The sequence below is a fragment of the Rhineura floridana genome, chromosome 4 (genome assembly GCF_030035675.1).
Source record: "Rhineura floridana isolate rRhiFlo1 chromosome 4, rRhiFlo1.hap2, whole genome shotgun sequence".
In the NCBI taxonomy this organism is placed as follows: domain Eukaryota; kingdom Metazoa; phylum Chordata; class Lepidosauria; order Squamata; family Rhineuridae; genus Rhineura; species Rhineura floridana.
In genome coordinates this window covers 129,477,861-129,499,411 of record NC_084483.1, presented here as the reverse complement: position 1 = coordinate 129,499,411, position 21,551 = coordinate 129,477,861, and the positions used below count along the sequence as shown (strand labels likewise).

The 21,551-nt window shown below is 42.4% G+C and overlaps 1 protein-coding gene across 21 annotated transcripts in view; it reads right to left on the bottom strand.

Annotated features, from left to right (window-relative positions):
* AFDN (afadin, adherens junction formation factor) overlaps window positions 1-21,551 on the bottom strand; it is a 206,453-nt gene that overhangs the window by 164,344 nt on the left and 20,558 nt on the right. The window lies entirely within an intron of this gene.

The following is a 21,551-nucleotide window of genomic DNA, read 5'->3' as shown; positions in this document are numbered from 1 at the left end:
GGCAGTGATTAATGCTTCACTGGAGGAGGGGGAGATGCCATTTGCCTTGATAGAGGTGTTGGAGCATCCCCTCCTTAAGAAGACCTCCTTAGACTCAGAAGTGTTAAAGAACTATCGCCCAGTGACAAATATCCCCTTTTTGGGCAAAGTGCTTGAGAAGGTGGTGGTGGTCTAGTTTCAAGCATGCTTGAAGGAAACTGATTACTTGGATCTGTTCCAGTCTGGCTTCAGGACTGGCCATGACACTGAAACTGCTTTGGTCACCCTGATTGATAACATTTGTCAGGAGAGAGATGGGGGAATGCAATCCTGCTCATTCTCCTTGATCTCTCAGCAGCTTTTGATACTGTTGACAATGATATCCTTCTGGAACGTCTTGAGGTGGCAGGGGTTGGGGCACTGTGCTTCAGTGGTTTCACTCATACGTCCAGAGCAGTTTCCAAAACGTTGTTATGGGAGGCTACTGTTCAGCACCATGGGAATTATCCTGTAGTGTTCCGCAGGGTTCCATCTTGTCCCCCATGCTATTTAACATCTATATGAAGCTACTGCCAGCTGTCATCAGGAAAGTTGGAGTGAGATGCCATCAATATGTAGATGACACCCAGCTCTACCTCTATATTCCATCTGAATCAGGAGAGGCAGTTGAGGTATTGAACTGGTGCTTGGAGGCAGTGATGGACTGAATACAGGTCAATAAATTGAGTCTGCATCCTGAACAGACAGAGGTGTTATGTGTCCAGAGTTCTCATGTCCAGGAGTTGGGAACATGGCTTGTTCTGGATGAGGTTGCTCTTTCCTCGAAGTACTCCTTGATCCAACACTGTCACTGGAGGTTCAGGTAGCTTCAGTAGCTAGGAGCGCCTTTTCCCAGCTCCAGCTCATTCACCAGCTTCAGCCCCTTTTGGACAGAGAAGACTCGGCCACAGTGCTCCATGCTCTGGCCATTTCCAGACTGGATAATTGCAATGTGCTCTACATGGGGCTGCCTTGGCCCGGAAACTTCAAATGGTTGAAAATGCAGCAGCCAGATTACTGGCTGGGGTTCCTTTTAGAACTCATATAATCCTGTTTTAAAACAGTTGCTTTGGTTGCTGGTTTGTGTCTGGGCCTGGTTCAAGGTGCTCATGTTAGTGTTTAAAGCCTGAAATGACTTATGTCCCAAATATCTGAAAGACCGCCTCCTTCCCTACAGACCCTCTCAAGTGTTGAGATCAGCAGAGGTAGCCCTTTTGGCAGTTCCGTCACCCTCGGATGTTCAGGGGGGTGGTCCAGGAAAGGGCATTGTCTGTGGCAGTCCCTAACTTGTGGAACTCTCCCTCCACCAAAGTGTGTCTGGCAACTTTCAGCAAATGCTGAAGGTGCACCTCTTTAACATGGCCTTTGACACCTGAGATGTGTATTTTTACAGCTCATTCTAGTTTCTGTGATGTTGTTTCTAACTGTTTTTAATTATGTGTTTAAATTGTTATAACTGCCCTGGGACCTCTTCCCTCAAAAATTTCAATAAAATAATTCTTCATGTTACTACACGTTTGCTCCTTCATGGAGTACACTCTTTGATAAGAACTGGGATCAAAGTCCTAAAATAGGTGCTTCATTATCAGATACAATAAAACATTTGTAGCATTGTCTTCTCAATTAATTTCCAGGTGAGGGGTACACTTTACTTCTCTTTTGTCCCTATAGCTGGGTTTCCACAGGGCCAGTCTTGAGGGCAGGATGGTCCCTCCCTCTGGTGAGGAGACAGAAGACTGACAATGACCCTGCTTAATCCATTCAGAGGGAGGCATCCTCCCAGATGTTAAGAATGTCTTCCAATGCTATCATAATAATAAATAAAATTTTATTTATTAGTCGCCCATCTGTCCGAGTAAACGGACACTCTCCTCAGTCTTCTCAAGGCTAAACATGCCCAGTTCTTTCAATCTCTCCTCATAGGGCTTTGTTTCCAGTCCCCTGGTTGTCCTTGTTGCCCTCCTCTGAACCTGTTTGTCTATATTGAGTACTGGACACAGTACTCAAGATGAGGCCTAACCAGTGCCGAATAGAGGGGAACTAGTACTTCACATGATTTGGAAGCTATACTTCTATACTATATAAAAACTATACTATATAAAAACTATACTTCTATACTATAAAGTAGAAATTGAGTACTTCTGCCATTTCTTTGTCATCTTTTACCATTTTGCCATCCTCACTGAGCAGCTGAACCACCATTTCTTTTCTCTGTCTTTTTCTTCAGATTTTTTATTTTATTATCATCATTTAAGATAACAAAACAACCAAAGCTAGTGGGAAACAAAAACAGGAAACTGAAAATATCTTAACGTATTGAGAGTTCAACAACAGAGAGAAAGAGAATGAGAGAGATACATTTTTCTGCACCTAGATACAAAGAAAAAGAATATAATACAAAATAAAATTCACCTTTACAAAATCCATTGTAGAAAACCTTGGGAACTTTTATATTGCTATCTGTCTCATTAGTGTAGGGGGGGGGAATCCACCATTCTGCAACAAATGTCTTTTTTTTCTGCCTTTTGCAATCTTTATCTTTTGTGTTTTTCTATTAATGCCAACTGCCAATTTTTTTGTACCACAAGAGGATGGAGATGCCCTTCCAAAATCAAGCAATAAGAGACTGGGCTACCACTAACACAGAATTAATTAACTGCTTATCCTTTAGGGCCAAATTTTCATTTAGAAACAAATTAGTAGAGCCAATTTGGGATTTCTATATATTTTATTTATTTCTGAAAACACTACATCCCAGAACTTCATAACTTCATTGTCAGTCCATCACATATGGGTGAAAGAGCCTTTCTCTGTGCAACCCTTCCAGCAATGAGGGAAGGCAGTCTTAGAGATAGAAGATAATTTTACAGAGGTTAAATACCATTTTTGAACCACCTTTAACATCAATTCCTTTGTCGCTACAGATATAGTTTTACAGTAGGGCCCCGCTTTACAGCGTTCCACTTTACAGCATTCCGCTGATGCGGCGGCTTTCAATCAGGGGAAATTCCCCGTTTTAAAGCCGATTTTGCCATTTTGCGACGCTTTCATGCGACGCGGCCCATTACAGTCTATGGGGTTCCGCTTTACAGCGATTTCTGCTTTACGGCAGGGGCCTGGTCCCTAACCCGCCGTATTAGCGGGGCCCTACTGTATATGGAAATTTAGTCCACATAGATATCCACTCTGCCTCCTCAATTTCCACTTCCCACTCCATTTCCCACATGCGCCTTAAGCTATTTGCGGAACCTATCTCCCTCTGCAAAAAGAGGACATATATTCAGGACACCCAAACCACTATCCAAGTCTTCCACTTTCAATAACAATACTTCAAAGTGAGTGAGATCACTCAGGACTTGTCTCATGATGTCAGGTTGCCTAACAAAATTACCAACCTGATACCAAGAGAGCCAGGTTATATTTTTATCCTGTAATTGTATATGCCATAGTTCCCTGGACAGTGGATTGCATCTTCATAAAAGTCTTTAAGTTGGAATACGTAGGCTTGCTTGTAGGCTTCCAAACAAAAATCCTTATGTCCAATAGTGAAATCAGGATGCTCACCTAATGCCTGCATGTACCTGAAGAAAACATTTTTTATTGCATTTAGCATCCCTCGCTAACTTCAGTTCCTTCTCAGCTTTAGCCTTCCTGATGCAATCCCTGCAATTCTGTGCTATCTATCTGTACTCTTCCTTTCTGGCCTGGCCTTCCTTCAACTTCCTATATGTGTCCTTTTTGGTTTTCAGGTCATCTCTGACCAGGCAACATCTGACAAACCAATCTTCACTGAGATGGAGCTGCTTTCTTCTAGTAACACTGACACACTTTGCACATAATGCTAAACCATGGTTCACAAGCTGGAAGGAGCCTGAACAAGTGAAGTTTAGACTTATGGCTCCGATCCTTCCCTGCAGGGGTGGTGGACAGATTAAGATGGTCCACCCCTGGAGCCTAATGGAATCCACTGGATTCCTGAATGCCCTGGGGGAGTTCCCAGTAGATAGAGCAGGGGACCCTGTTGAAGACCTTGTCACGCTGTGGAACAGCGAGGCATGTCGAGCTCTCAACACGGTTGCCCCCGAGCGCCCTCTCCAGCACTGTGGAGCCCGGCTTGCACCTTGGTATACCAGTGAGCTAAGGGCAATGAAACAGGCTGGACGACGGCTAGAGCGCAAGTGGCGAAAGACATGCGGTGAGGCTGATCGGGCACGAGAAAAACATCATAACTGTGCCTACTGTGTGGCGGTGAGGGTGGCGAAGAAGGCCCACTTCTCTGCCTCCATCGCATCCTCAAGTAGCCGTCCAGTGGAGCTTTTCCGTATTGTCAGGGGTCTGTTGACATCAACTCCAGGAAATGGAGTCTTGGACCCTTCAGAGGCCCACTGTGAATTGTTTGCAAGGCACTTTGAGGGTAAGGTTGCTCGCCTCCGTAGCAGTCTTGATGCCCCATCCACATCTACTGTAGTCCCCAATGAGGTGTCCAGTACAATGTCTGCTGCAACTTCTTGGGAACGGCTTCAGTTGATGCGACTTGATGTTGCGACTAGCAACATGTCCTCTCGACCCTTGCCCTTCTTGGCTTATTAAAGCTTGCAGAGGGGGGTTGACCAAGTGGATCCAGGGTGTGGTCAACACATCATTGCGGGAGAGTGTGGTTCCAGGTACCATGAAAGAGATGGTGATCTGACCACTCCTGAAAAAGCCCACCCTGGACCCACTGGTTTGTGACAACTACCGACCGGTTGCAAAAACCTCCTTTTTAGGGAAGGTGATTGAGAGGGTTGTGGCACAGCAATTGCAAGTACTCTTAGATGAAACAGATTATCTTGACCCATCCCAGTCTGGGTTCAGGCCTGGTTATGGGACTGAATTGCCCTTGGTTGCCCTGATGGATGACTTTTATTGGGAGAAGGACAGGGGGAGTGTGACCCTGTTATTCTTACTTGATCTCTCAGCGGCTTTTGATACCATTCACCATGGTATCCTTCTGGACCGACTTGGTGAGCTGGTATTGGAGGAACTGTTTTACAGTGGTTCCGATCCTATATCCAAGGTCGCTCTCAGATAATAGCACTGGGTGACTGTCTTTCGGTCCCCTGGCACTTTTGCTGTGGGGTGCCACAGGGTACCATCTTGTCCCCCATGGTGTTTAGCATCTATATGAAGCCCTTGGCAGCGGTCATCAGGAGATTTGGGGTGAGGTGTCAGCAGTACGCTGATGATACCCAGCTCCATTTCTCCGTAACATATGAATCAGGGGAGGCCGTGTAATCTCTTGACCGCTGCCTGGACTCGGTGTGGGCTCGATGAGGGCCAATAAACTGAGTCTGAATCCTAGCAAGGGTTGGCAGTTCCCGAGTTCGGATAATTGAGTCAGTTGCCTGCTTTGGATAGGGTCGTACTCCCTCTGAAAGAGCAGGCCCGTAGTCTGGGGGTGCTCCTGGATCCATCTTTGTCCCTAGAGGCCCAGGTGACCTCAGTGGCTAGGAGTGCCTTTTACCAGCTTTGGCTGGTAAGACGGCTGTGGCTGTTTCTGGAATGGGATAGGCTGACCACTGTTGTCCATGCACTGATAACCTACAGGCTGGATTACTGTAATGCGCTCTATGTGGGGCTACCCTTGAGAACGGTCTGGAAATTGCAACTGGTGCAAAATGCAACTGGTGCAAAATGCAGCGGCAAGACTGCTCACTGGGGCAGGGTATCGCCAACATGTCACCCTGCTGGTGAAAGAATTGTACTGGCTGCTCATTTGCTACCAGGCCAAGTTCAAGGCTCTAGCTTTGGTGTACAGCTTCGGACTAGGATACCTGAAAGACCGACTCATCCCTTATATACCCAGTCGATCATTGCGCTCTGCAGGTGAGCGCCTCCTACAGATACCATCTTATCAGGAGGTCCATTCTGCACAACAAAGTAAATGGACCTTTAGTATGGCGGCACCTACCCTGTGGAATTCCCTACCCTTAAATATTAGACAGGCACCATCTCTGTTATCTTTTTGACACCTTTTGAAGACCTTTCTCTTTCAACAAGCCTTTTAAGTTGAGACCTTACTCAAGTCTGCGTCTGTGTTAGAACTGCTTTCCAATATGTTTTTACAGCTTTTTTTTAAAATGTTTTTAAACCTTTTTTTAAAGATGTCTTGAAAGCTTTTTTGAAAAATGTTTTTAAAGATGTTTTGTTTTAATGTATTTTAAAGTCTGCTTTTATGATGTTTTAAAGTGTTTTTAGTGCTTTTGTTTGCTGCCCTGGGCTCCTGCTGGGAGGAAGGGTGGGATATAAATCAAATAATAAATAAATAAATGAAGAAATAAATAATTCATAGCCTAAACACTGATACTAGAGGGAACAACATTAGGATTATGTTTGTAAAACTTACGAATTCAAAATCAGCTTCTCTGCACTCTGATTGTTTGATAGAGCTTGAACAAATGAACACACTTTTTAATATAATTTTGTCCACTATATTGTTTTGTTTGCATATTCTTTGTAGGCTACAACATGATTCATTTGTACTGAAGCTTGCAAAGAACAAACCACCACAATACAACTTTTAAGAATCTGTGCTGTAATGGTATTTTGGAGTTAGTACTAGTTAGTACTTCTCAAGTAGGATGCCTTTTAATCTTATTATATTTGTTCGCAAAGGAGTTGAGTCATTTCAAAATTGACATAGCAGCACTCCAAGAAACTTGAAGAGCAGGAGAAGGACAACTGAAGGAAGAAAAAGGAGGTTATACCTTCTTCTGAAAAGGACTGCCTGAACAAGAACGACAAATACATGGAGTAGGCTTTGCTAGTAAAAATAATCTTGTGAAGCTCTTTTCAGAAGTTGCTATTGGCATTATTTATTTATCTATCTGTTTATTTATTACATTTATATACCACCCCATAGCCAAAGCTCTCTGAGCTGTTCACATTACATTAATGAACGGCTCTCAACTCTCCGGTTAAAACTCACCAAAAACCAGCAGGCAACTACTGTATTTTAAGTGCCTATGGGCCAGTGCTGTGCTGGTAAATATTTAACAACCGGCTCTCCGAGAAAAAAACCAAGCTGGATTTAGAAAGGGAAGAGGCACCAGAGATCATATTGCAAGCATACGCTGGATAATTGAATGGATATTTCAGAAGAAATTTCAGAAGAAAATCACCCTATGCTTTACAGATTACAGCAAAGTCTTTGATTGTGTAGATAACAAAAAACTATGGAACGGTTTTAAAGAAATGGGGGTACCACAGTATCTGACTGTTCTGATGCAAAACCTATACTCTGGACAAGAGGCTAGTGTAAGGACAGAATATGGAGAAACCAATTGGTTCCCCATCCAAAAGTGTGTGAGACAGGGGTGTATTTTATCATCCTATTGGTTTAATCTATATGCAGAATATATCATATGGAAAGCGAGATTGGTCCAAGATGAGGAGATGTGAAAATTGAGGGAGAAATATCAGTAATTTAAGATAGGTAGATACCATACTCTTAGCAGAAACCAGTAATGATCTGAAACGAATGCTGATGAAAGTTAAAGAGGAAAGCACAAAAGCAGGACTACAGCTGAATGTCAAGAAGACTAAAGTAATGATAACAAAAGATTTATGTAACTTCAAAGTTGATAATGAGGACATTGAACTTGTCAAGGATTATCAATACCTTGGCACAGTCATTAACCAAAATGGAGACAATAGTCAAGAAATCAAAAGAAGGCTAGGACTGGGGAGGGCAGTTATGAGAGAACTAGAAAAGGTCCTCAAATGCAAAGATGTATCACTGAACACTAAAGTCAGGATCATTCAGACCATGGTATTCCCAATCTCTATGTGTGGATGTGAAAGTTGGACAGTGAAAAAAGCGGGTAAGAGAAAAATCCTTTGAAATGTGGTGTTCGAGGAGTGCTTTGTGCATACCATGGACTGCAAAAAAGACAAATAATTGGGTGTTAGAACAAATTAAACCAGAACTGTCACTAGAAGCTAAAATGATGAAACTGAGGTTGTCATACTTTGGACACATAATGAGAAGACATGATTCACTAGAAAAGACAATAATGCTGGGAAAAACAGAAGGGAGTAGAAAAAGAGGAAGACCAAACAAGAGATGGATTGATTCCATAAAGGAAGCCACAGACCTGAACTTACAAGATCTGAACAGGGTGGTACATGACAGATGCTCTTGGACGTCGCTGATTCATAGGGTCGCCATAAGTCATAGTGGACTTGGAGGCACAGAACAACAACAACCTCTTCAAAGTACTGATAAGCCTCTTGTTTTAATTAAAATAATAATTATAAATTCTTGCTCTTATCACTAATGGGAGTTAATTATCTTACATATGCCCATGGTAAATTTTCAGATACTTTCAGACCCTCAGCAATTTTCAAGTGGTCTATGTAGAAGAAACGTTCGGGAACCCCTGGTCTAAGACATCTGCTTATGTCCCTATGCTGCTCTCACCCCTCATTTAGGTGCCAGGGATGCTTGCGTGTGGACATACCTCCTTACAATTATGGAAAGTGATTCTTAATAATAAGTCTCCAGACACAAAGTTACATAGGTATTTATCAGTTGTTTAGTAGAAAATTCAGAAATGCAGAGTCCCTTCATGATAGTTGCAGCCACGTACACCCTTTTTTGCTCCTGGATTAAGAATGAGACCTTTGTTAATGCATTCTCTCACAACAACAAACATCTCTAGGAGCCAATCAGCATGTAAGTGGAGAGCGTTAGCAACTGAGAAGAGTCTTCTCAGTGGCTGACTCACCTCCTTTCACTCAGCAGGAAAGGCAAGGAAGCATATTAGAAGACTCTTCTCAGTGACTAACACACTCCCTTTTCATGCTGACTGTAGGATGCTTGGAGACATAGGGACCCTGCTCCCAAAAAAGCAGAGGGACTAAGACCCCCTGGGCGACTACCCTCCTGATGCTTATGGACATGACCGTCATATATTTTGTGACGTGCAAGTTCGATATTATTTATTAAGTGTGTTTAGGATTACACTGATGGCATTCCCAAATATGTACTTTCACACAGACTTTGGTTTTCCATAACACAATGTTTGTCCAAGCCTCCACACTTGCGGGGGGGGGGGGAGGCACTACTTGCACACCCCTTCCATAAGCACATCAAAGTTGGATACACACCTGAACCAAGACCCAGACAACAGGGCACTCAAAACAAAAAGGTAATTACAGTGGCTGAGTAGATCTTGTACAGTGGTTATACTAACTGGGCAGCCACTGTCCTTCATATTTTACAAAATACTTTTTCCTATACAAAGATTAAATTTCTGTGTATGAAAAAGTAATATATGAGGTGGTCTCAATAGTGAGAAAAGAAAACAAGCGAATGGTGATCCAAATGTTTTTCATTCTCACGTTATGAAGCTAGCCACCAGATGATATATCACCTTCCCTACGCATGCAGCACAGATGGAAAAAACAGCACCCAAGCCACCATTCAATACTTGCATGTGTTCTTTCCAACATGAATCTACAGGTCTCAAAAAGTAATGTGTGACAAAGTCCTCAAACACCATATAACATGCCTCAAACATGGTCTCTTGCTCTACCAGCATGCCTTCACACCATCACTTTGCCAAAACATAAGGATAGGTAAATTGCTTTTAGGGAGGTTCACAATTATCATTTCCTATTTATTTAATCTAAAAATATTTAAAATACATAAAAACAGCCAGGGGAAGATATTGGAGAAATATAAAATAAATACAAATAAAAAAGGGGGGGAGGTGAAGAGACCTTAAATGTGCTACTCACCATCTCTCAGCTTATCCTCCCCTCAGGATGAAAACAACGGAGAACCATGACCACCCCCAGGAAGAAGGGCACACTTAAAATGTAGAGGAAAAAATCATCTACAACCATAGTGCGAAATCAAATACTTATTGGGACACAGTATGAAGAAATATTTATATAAACATGACTCTCAAATATGTTTATGAATTACACAATCTGTAAATATATTTATAGTGCAATCCGATGTTTGTTTACTCAGAAGCAAGTCCCAATGTATTCAATGGGGCTTACTCAAACTGGGAAGTGTGCAGAGAACTACAGCTTCAAGGGATAAGGAACTTGTTCTTTCAACTTGTTCTTTTAAGTTGAGACCTTATCCCAGTCTGAGTCTGTGTTGGAATTGCTTTTTAATATGTTTTTAAGCCTTTTCTTTTTTAAAAAAAGACATTTTCTTAAAGCTTTTAAAAAATATTTTCAAAGATGTTTTAATATATTTTAAAGTCTGTTTTTTATGATGTTTTAAAGTGCTTTTAGTGCTTTTGTTTGCCGCCCTGGGCTCCTACTGGGAGGAAGGGCAGGATATAAATCAAATAATAAATAAACTTCATTCACCCAACCCAAAATTTAGAATCATGCCTCTTTAGGCTGTTTTCCAACTGTTTATTCTTGCTTTATGGTTATTGGATTTTAAAGGGATTTATTTCTTATTGTGAGTTGCCTTGGTTTCCCAACCCTACCTCACAGGGTTGTTGGAAAGACTCCATACACACACTGCAGGTTTATAAATACATACAGCCGATATAATAGTTTATTGTCAAACCAGTTGATCATTGCAGAAAAATCACTACTAGTTTTTAAAAAATTAGTATTAGTTTCCTACAGAATAAAAACTGTAATACCTGCCTATTTGCTTTAAAAAAAGGACTGGAGGGGAACAGAAAGAGTTAGAACACAAACACAATTCTTTTTTACATTCACTCAAAAGTCCCATTAATTTACAGCACATTCATAACCATGTCTACTCAAAAGTAAGTCCCATTGAATTCAATGGGATTTACTCTGGGTATATGGGATTAGCATGCTTTTACCCCCACAAAAGTATTGGGAAGGATTTGAAAACACTGCCCAGGATCTGACTCCTGTACACAAGAGAAAAAAACCCTGAAATGTATATATTTACCCAATTTATGAGATTTTCAGATAAACGGGGGGGGGGGAGGAACCACCATTTTCTGGCATTGCAATGAGGTTTTCTAGACACTGCCCAGGTCAACCAAACTGGCTTCACACTGATTGGCTGCAATCCTGAACGGGCAGAGTTAGACTGAGTTATGAAGTGCTATAAAGTACAGATTTGTTTTAAAAAAACATTTAACAGTCGGGGGGGTGGCTGACGTTTTTATGTATATCTCAAGTACCGGACCACCTAGAAACTTTTTTAAAAAAAATTAAGCTGAGAATCTGGGCCACCTAAGGGGCTAAACGGGCGCCAGGTGGCATGCAAAGAATCTGGGTAAAACCCGGCTAACCGGGCAATATGGCAACCCTAACTACAACTCCCATCAGCCCCAGCCAGCATGGCCACTGGATTGGGCTGATGGGAGTTGCAGTTCAAACAAGTAACTTTTCTAAGCTCTGCCCAGAAGCCCATGCTTCTGGCACATGTCTTTCATCCACCAATCAGAGGAGCAGAAGACTTCCCCTGCTCCCTCTGCTAACAAACGACTCGCAAAATTCTGGAAACTTTAACAATCGGCTCTCACGAGCCTGTACAAGCCAGCTCCAGCACACCACTGCTATGGGCCAACATTAGATGCTGATGAAGACATCAAGGAAAATTTTTATAACCAGCTGGACAACATCTTATCAGAGATACCTAAGGAAGATAAAATTATCCTCCTGGGTGATTTCAACGCAAGAGTTGGGCATGATTTCAGTTTATGGCCAGAAGCCATTGAGTAAGAAGGAGTTGGCAATAGCAACCTGGATGGAATTCTACTACTGACTAAATGCACAGAGCATAATCTTGTTATTACAAACACGCTCTTTCTCCAGAAAAATAAATTTAAAACATCATGGAAGCACCCTCGGACGAAGCACTGGCATCTCCTGGATTACGTAATTGTCCGTACTAGAGATCATCATGATGTACTCCTCACTGGGGTCATGACGAGTGCTGATGACTGCTGGACAGATCACGATTAATTCAATCCACTATGGCCATTAATATTATTCCTCAACGTAGGCTCCAAGGAAGAAAACCAAGGCGTAAAATGAACATCCACGCCCTTCAAGATGCTATTAAGCAAACTTGTTTTCAAACAATGCTTAAGAAATACCTACCTATGAAACTCCCTGAAAATGTCGAGGAACACTGGATTAAACTGAAGACTTCCATTATTGCAGCATGTGAACAAACTATTGGATACCAAACTAAGAAGCATCAGGATTGGTTTGATGAGAATGATACTGAGATTGAATGTATCACCCACAAGAAAAGGAAAGCCTCCCAAATATTCCGAATGACATTGACTGTGCTGCTAAGAAGAAAATCTATGCCAGTGCAAAGGCTGAGGTCCAACGAAGAACTAGAGAAGTTAAGAACGCCTGGTGGATAAAGAAAGCTCAAGAAATCCAGCATTTTGCAGATACTCATGATATACGGGGCTTTTTTAATGCCACAAAGGTCATCTATGGACCAACAAAGTATGGTATGGATCCCTTACATTCAATGAATGCTACCAAACTTCTTAAGGATAGAGAGTCTATTGCACTAAGTTGGAAAGAGCATTACCACGACCTCCTTAATCGGAACTCTATTATGGCTGGTGAGGCTTCTTGCAAATGCCGCAACAACAAACTAGAGATGAGCTTGCAGTATCCCCTAATTTGGATGAAGTCAATAAAGCCATTAATCAAATGAAGAATAACAAAGCTAGTGGACCTGGATTCTTGTTGAAGTCTTTAAAGAAAGTGGGCCTAAACTTATACAACAACTTCATAAACTTACCAAAAAGATCTGGATGAGGGAGGAGATCCCGAAAGACTTTAATTATCACTCTTTTTAAGAAGGGTGATAGAACAGATTGTGGGGACTATTGAGGCATCTCTCTTCTTGCTACTGCAGGTAAAATCCTTGCAAGGATCCTCGCAAATTGCTTCCTACCTATCTCAGAAGATATCCTCCCTGAATCCCAAAATGGTTTCCACTCCAGGGGGACAGTGGACATGCTCTTCACTGCACTACAGCTTCAAGAAAAATGACGGGAGCAAAGCCAACCTTTATATATTGCATTTATTGATCTGTCTAAGGCCTTTGATACTGTGCTCTCTGGACCATCCTTCTGAAAATTGGATGCCCTGATAAATTTGTGAATATTTTGCGATTCCTTCATGACATGACAGCGACAATTTTGGATAACAATGGCTTTCAAAGAGACCCATTCAGAGTTGGATCAGGCGTAAAACAGGGATGCGTCATAGCTCTGACCTTATTTGCTATTTTCATTGCTATGATTCTACACCTTATTGAGGGGAAACTTCCTACTGGTGTGGAAATCATATACCGAATAGATAGAAAGCTTTTTAATCTTAGCAGGCTGAAAACAAAAAGTAAGGTAATTACAACCTTTGTCACAGAACTTCAATATGCAGATGATAATATAATGTAGTCTCCACACATTCAGAGAAAGATCTTCAAACTATCCTAAATGTCTTTGCAGAAGCATATGGAAAGCTTGGGCTCTCACGTAATATCAAAAAAACCAAAGTGCTTCACCAGCAGGTGTGAACTAGTCCCTCTGTAGCACCATCAATCCAGCTTAATGGTGCAACACTGAAGAATGTTGATCACTTTTCTTATCTTGGCAGCCATCTCTCTGTAAAAGCTGACATTGACGCTGAAATTCAACATTGTTGGAGCTCTGCAAGTGCCACACTCTCCCGAATGAAGCATAGAGTGTTTGAGGATCGGGATATTTGCAGGGAGACCAAAATGCTTATTTACAAAGCCACTGTACTACCGACCTTACTGTATGCCTGTGAAACATGGGCCATTTATAAACACCACTCCCAACTTCTTGAAAGATTCCACCAACAGTGCCTCTGGAAAATTCTGCAAATTACTTAGGAAGACAGACGGACTGATGTTAGCGTTTTGGAAGAAGCAAAGACCACCAGTGTTGAAACAGTGATCTTTCAACATCAACTTCACTGGACCAGCCATGTTGTTCAAATGACTGATTACCGTCTTCCAAAGCAGCTACTTTACTCCCAACTTAAGGATGGAAAATGGAGGTAGGCTATTATAAAAGCTACTATGGACTTTGAAGAAACACAGTACAGGGCGAAAGGGACAAACGAGCTAAGCAGAAGGCACATCAAGCAAATCCTCATTATGACTGTCTTCCATCAGAAAACCTATGTCCTCACTACCTATGTCCTCACTGTGGGAGGCTGTGTAGATCTAGGACTGGCCTCTACAGTCACTTACAGATTGTATGACTGTACTGACTGTACAACTGTACAGTCACTTACGGACTTACAAGAGATCGCCAATGAATGAATGATTTGTTATATTTATTTTTTCATATAAGCACCCTGAAAATATTTAAATTGAAGGGCAGCATAGACATTTTAAATAAATCAAGCTAAAAATAAAAATAATTAAGTATATTAGCATACAAGTAGATATAGACGCGTAACAAGATAAACCACCCTGACAAATTTATTGTTTAAGCAATGGTTCAGTTGTACAAGCTACAATAATTGCAATAATTTTCAGGGAAATGATTGTAATCTATGTTCTGATGAAACAAAAATAAAATTTCTTGAGCAAAGACTTTTTCATGTCTTTGGCTAGCACAATAGGATTTACCTTCTCATGGCAGGTGTCAATAATCAAATTTTGACTATCACCTGCATAATCCACCCCATTTGGGGGGTAGCGAAGGGGAAAGGGGTGAGAATGTTAGATTCTGCCAACCCCCTTTTGCTGACATTTCTCTGAATCGGTGTATTTTTATACAGCCCTATAAAAGACTCCCAAAAAATCCAGCTGACAAAAATAATTACACCATTTTGCATGCCCTGTGCACGACAGGACATCCTGAGTGGCAACTCTGGTCAGCTACATATGCAGACGGAAATGCTGTCACTTGACTAAGATGAGTAAGCATAAAGTTACAAGGTTTCCCTAAATAAAATTTGTATGAACAATACTCTATAATATCACATTCCACAGACAGAAATACCACGACATATCAGGAATAATACAGGTCACCTTAAATATGTCTCATTCATTCTAATATTATGCAGTGCAAGAATTTCGATCTCATTTTCAGATGACTACGTCAGGGTAATCTAACTGAAAACCAAAGGCCAAATCTGCCCTGCATGCTAAAGTGAAAAAAGAAAAAGCCTCCACTATTTCCCTTTATAGACAAGCATACAAGCTCCTCTTACACGTTTCTACTCCAGACTAGAAGGCCACAAGCAGTAGGAACCTCACATTTAGATGGTGTCCTGTTCATAAAATGCCTTCATAAAACTTTCAAATACATTAACCCCATGAGAGCTCATGTGTGGGGTCCAGCAAAGTTTGATTTTGTCTCCCATTCCTTTTACATAACATAAGAAGAGCCTGCTGGATCAGGCCAGTGGCCCAGCTAGTCCAGCATCCTACTCTCACAGTGGCCAACCAGATGCTCATGAGAAGCCTGCAAGCAGAACCTGAGTGCAAGAACACTCTCCCTTCCTGAGGTTTCCAGCAACTGATATTTGGAAGCATACTGCTAGTAGCCAACGATAGCCTTCTCCTCCATGAATTTGTCTATTCCTCTTTTAAAGCCAACCAAGTTGGTGGCCATCACAGGCTCTTGTGGAAGCAAATTCCATAGTTTAACTATGATCTGTGTGAAGAAGTATTTTGTTTTTTTCTGTGCTGAATCTTCTAACATTCCACCTCATTGGATGTCCTTGGGTTCTAATATTATGAGACAGGGAGAAAAACTTTTCTCTATCCACTTCCTCCATGTCATGCATAATTTTATACTTGTCTATCATGTAACCTCTTACTTGCTGTTTCTCAAAACCAAAATCAGGGAATTTGGGCTGAAATGAGATCAGTACGATGGTGACATTCAACTCTCTCTCTCTCTCTCTCTCTCTCTCTCTCTCTCTTTCTTTCTTTTTCTGGGATTTGAACAAACAGCCTGGCCTAGATGGGGCTGCATTCCCCTAAAGGTATCTGAATCTGAATCTGAATCCCCTAAAGGAACAGATGTGTGGCTTGGGGATACTTCTTTAACCATTTTTATCACTTAAAGCCAAGCTGCCTAGGAGTGCTTATGTACAGCTTTGACTGGAGCCCAGGCTACAACCTTTCCTGGACAGAGAGAGTCTGGCCACAGTTATTCACGCTCTGGTAACTTCCAGGTCTGACTACTGTATTGTGCTGTATATGGGGCTGCCCTTGAGCACGGTCTTGAAGTTGCAACTAGTACAAAATGCAGAAGCCAGAATGCTAGAAGGGGCTGCTGACTATCCCATCTAAAACGTATCCTGAAAGACCTTAATGGTTACCAATTATCTTCCAAGCATGATTCAAGCTGCTAATGATGATATATAAAACCACTAAACAACCTGCAGCCCGAATTTCTGAAATAATGATTCCTCTCATACCACTCTGCCCTTGCCCTAAGATCTGCAAGGGAGGACCTGCTCATGTCCCAGTCACCAAGTGACGTCCAGGGAAGGGGAAGGAATCTGTGGGAGGCTCTTCTCTGTTGCCTGTAGCACCATGATTATGGAATGGACCCTCCAAGGTGAGGCATGCTTCCATTTTTATTTTCATAGTGCCATCAGGTAAAAACATGTTTTTGTCCAGAGTTTTGGGAAAGGTGATATACATGGTGGATGCAAATTTGTATTACCCTTTCCTCCTACTGTTGTTGAATTGTATTGTTTTAATGCTGATTATGTTTTGCTGGCTGTTTGTTTAATTGATGCTGTTAATTTTAGTTTTAGATGTTTGTATTTTCTGCTTGGGAATCTTAGGGTGAAGGGCAAGTATGCTTATAATAAAAATAATAATAAATAACTAAAAACGTTAAAATTTATGTCCAGGCATAGCCAATATCTTGATGAGATATTGCCTCAGAAGCCATGCAAACCACACTTGAGCTCCATGGAGGACTAGAATCATAGAACAGTACAGTTGGAAAGGGCCTATAAGGCTATCGAGTCCAACCCAGTGCCCAATGCAGGAATTATTATATATTTATTTTATTTTATTATTATTTAATTTATATTCCATCCTTCCTACCAGCAGGAGCCCAGAGCGGCAAACAAAAGCACTAAAAAACACTTTAAAACATCATAAAAACAGACCTTAAAATACATTAAAACAAAACAACTTTAAAAACATTCTTTAAAAAAGCTTTAAAAACATCATAAATAAAGAGGGTTAAAAAAATTGTTTAGGAAAAAAAAGTTTTAAAAAACATATTAAAAGCAATTCCAAAACAGACACAGACTGCAATACGTCTTAACTTAAAAAGGCTTGTTGAAAGAGGAAAGTCTTCAATAGGCACCAAAAAGACAACAGAGATAGTGCCTGCCTAATATTTAAGGGGAAGGAATTCCACAGGGTAGGTGCCACCAGACTGATCGACTGGGCATATAAGGGTTAAGTCGGTCTTTCAGGTATCCTAGTCCCGAGCTGTATAGGGCTTTGTACACCAAAACTACAACCTTGAATTGGCCCAGTAGCAAATGGGCAGACAGTACAATTCTTTCAGCAGCAGGGTGACATGTTGGCGATACCATGCCCCAGTGAGCAGTCTCAACGCCACATTTTGCACCAGCTGCAACTTCTGGACCAGCCTCAAGGGCAGCCCCACATACAGCGCATTACAGTAATCCAGCCTGGAGCTTACCAGTGCATGGACAACAGTGCCAGCAATGGCCACAGCTGTCTTATCAGCCGAAGCTGGTAAAAGGCACTCCTAGCCATGGAGGTCATCTGGGCCTCTAGCAACAAAGATGGATCCAGGAGCACTACGAACCTGCCCTTTCAGAGGGAGTACGACCCCATCCAAAGTAGGCAACTGACCAATCATACGAACTCGGGAACACCAACCCAGTGCTTCCGTATTGCTAGGATTCAGACTCAGTTTATTGGCCCTCATCCAGCCCACCACCGAGTCCAGGCAGCGGTCAAGGGCTTGCATGCCCTCTCCTGATTCAGATGTTATGAAGAAACAGAGCTGGGTATCATCGGCATACTGCTGACACCTCACCCCAAATCTCCTGATGACCGCTCCCAAGGGCTTCATATAGATGTTAATCAGCATGGGGGACAAGATGGTACCCTGAGGCACCCCACAGCAAAAGTTCCAGGGGGCCGAAAGACAGTTTCCCAATGCTATTCTCTGAGAGCGACCCTCGAGATAGGATCAAAACCACTGTAAGACACTGCCTCCAATACCAGCTCACCAAGTCGGTCCAGAAGGATACCATAGTCAGTGGTATCAAAAGCCACTGAGAGATCAAGTAAGAATAACAGGGTTGCATTCCCCCTGTCCTTTTCCCGATAAAGGTCATCCATCAGGGCAACCAAGGCCAATTCAGTCCCATAACCAGGCCTGAACCCAGACTGGGATCAGTCAAGATAATCTGTTTCATCCAAGAATACTTGCAATTGCTGCACCACAACCCTCTCAATCACCTTCCCTAAAAAGGGGGTATTTGGAACCAGTCGGTGGGTGTGGCTTTTTCTGGAGTGGTCGGATCACTGTCTCAAGGCACCTGGAACCACTCCCTCCCGTAATGATGCGTTGATCACATTCTGGATCCACTCTGTCAAACCCCCTCGGCAAGCTTTAATAAGCCAAGAAGGGCAAGGGTCAAGAGGACACATTGCTGGCTGCATCATCGCAAGCACCTTGTCTACATCATCAGGCTGCATCAACTGAAACCATTCCCAAGAAGTTGCAGCAGACGTTGCACTGGACACATCATTGGGGACTACAGTAGATGTGGAGGGGGCATCAAGATGGCTAACAAGGCAAGCAACTTTACCCTCAAAGTGCCTTGCAAACAATTCACAGTGGGCCTCCGAAGGGTGTAAAACTCCATTTCCTGGAGTTGATGTCAACAGACCCCTGACAATACAGAAAAGCTCCACTGGATGGCTACTTGAGGATACGATGGAGGCAGAGAAGTGGGCCTTCTTCGCCACCCTCACCACCACACAGTAGGCACGGTTATGATGTTTTACTCGTGCCCAATCAGCCTCACAGAACGTTTTTCACCACTTGTGCTCTAGCCATTGTCCAGCCTGTTTCATTGTCCTTTGCTCACTAGTGTACCAAGATGCAAACCGGCTCCACAATGCCGGAGAGGGCGCTCAGGGGCAACTGTGTCAAGACCCCGACGCGTCTTGCTGTTCCACAGTGTGACAAGGGCTTCAACAGGGTCACCTGCTCTATCTACTGGGAACTCCCCCAGGGCATTCAGGAATCCTGTGGATTCCATTAGGCTCTGGGGGCAGACCATCTTAATCTGTCCACCACCCCTGCAGGGAAGGATCGGAGCCATAAGTCTAAACTTCACCAGGAAGTGGTCTGACCATGACAATGGGTGACATACACCCTCCCTATCTCCAGACCACCCCTTCCTCCATCTGGAGCAAAAACCAAGTCGAGGGTGTGCCCTACCCTATGCGTTGGGCCAGTGACAACTTGAGACAACCCTGTGGTCATCATGGAGGCCATGAAGTCCCGAGCCAGAACACTAGAGGCAGCCTCAGCATGGACATTGAAATCACCCAGCACTATCGTTCTGGGCTCCTCCAACACCACAGCTGAGATGGCCTTTGCCAGCTCAGTCAGAGAAGCTGCTGGGCAGCAGGGTGGACGGTACACCAGCAGCAACCCGAGTTTGCTGTCTCCTTGGCCCAATACCAGGTGCAGGCCCTCACAGCCAGCTCCAAGACAGAGTGGTTTCCTGGTGACAGAGATGAAAGTTCGGTAGACCACAGCACCTCCTCCCCCCCGCGTCCCTGCAGCCTGTGTTGGTATTTCACTGAGTATCCAGGTGGGCAAAGCTGGGTCAGATCAAATGCTCCCAGCTCACCCACCCAGGTCTCAGTAATGCACACCAAATCGGCACCTTCATCCACAATCAAATCATGGATGAGAGTGGTCTTATTGTGTACCGATCTGGCATTAAAAACAACACACACAGGCCAGTGGGCACAGCAGATGAGCAATGAGGAACCCATCCATGAGAGGAGTGGCAGCACATTAACCATAGTTTAACATAATGTGCAAACCAGGCTTATGTGGTGTCCTTCAGAAATGTTTGCAGGTACACCACATGTCACATATGAGAAGCTAGGCATATGGCTTAATTAGGAATGAAAAAGTTAGACTCTCTCTGAATAAAATTGAATGGTAAGAGGGTCTGTTCTCAAATGAGGTGAATGTGATTCTGTCCTTCAGCATTAATGCAGTCAACAGGACTCTTACTTCTACCAGAGTATCATGGGGTTATCAACAATAGTAAGGTAGGCCACAGGCAATAAAATGTTATATCAAGTAACAGCTATTATTAACAATATCTAATCAATCAATAATCAGCACACCAACTCTAGATTTCTGCTTCAGGGTAGGGAGTTACGATGTTTGTTGCATCCCTAAATATTATTTTTTAAAGCTTGTCTTCTGATACCCACAATGCCGCCCCCCTTCTCGTGAATGCACAGGGTTGAAGGTTCCTGCTTTCTCCCTTCCTCCATGTCTATTCAGAGTCCTTATATGTTGAACGTTAGTTCACCTAAACTCATAGGTTATCAACCGCAGTCATCAACGTAGACAGAGGACAGAGGAGACCCCACTCAAGAATTCTTGAGTCTTGGGAGGCACCAGAAATTTTCTATTTGGGAGTCAGACCTCAGACAGCAGAATAATCTTCATTATATATGCTATTTATTCATATCTTGCACACAACGAATAAAATGCATGCTAGGTGGCCTTAGCCAACATTGCAGAAACAGAAAAAGAGGAATACATATCAGCAAGAAAGAAGTTGCTTGATATTTATTTATTTATTTATTTATTTGCCAATTTATAACCCGCTTTTGTTCACTGAATTCAAAGCGGTGAACAACAGTATAACTATATAACAATATAACAATATACAACAACATATAAACTCATATAATGTAAATAAGAACTCATAAGAACTCATAAGATCAAATAATAAATCCATTAGACATTAATAATTTGATAAAACAATAATGTATACATTTTAAAAGCTTGGCAAAAATTAAGATTAAATAACGCGAAAACATTTATAAATTAAAAGCTTGGCGGAATAAAAATGTTTTAACATGTCGACGAAAATCTAAGAGAGAGTTCGAAAGCCGTATCTCTAGTGGAAGGGCATTCCACATGCTAGGGGCTATTACTGAAAAGGCTTTATTCCTAGTGCCCGATTTACAGATTGTAAACGTTGAAGGGATAATCAAGGTACTTTCACCAAGGATCTCAATGGATGGTGGGATGTGTATTCACAAATATGGTTAGATAGATAAAATGGCGCCAGATTATGTAAAGCTTTAAAAATTAAAGTCAATAGCTTAAATTGGTTACGAAATCTGATAGGAAACCAGTGCAGATGATATAAGAGAGGCGTGGTATGGATTCGAGGGCCAGCTCCTGTTAGCATCCGTGCCGCTGCTCTCTGAACCAGCTTAAGCGGCCGAA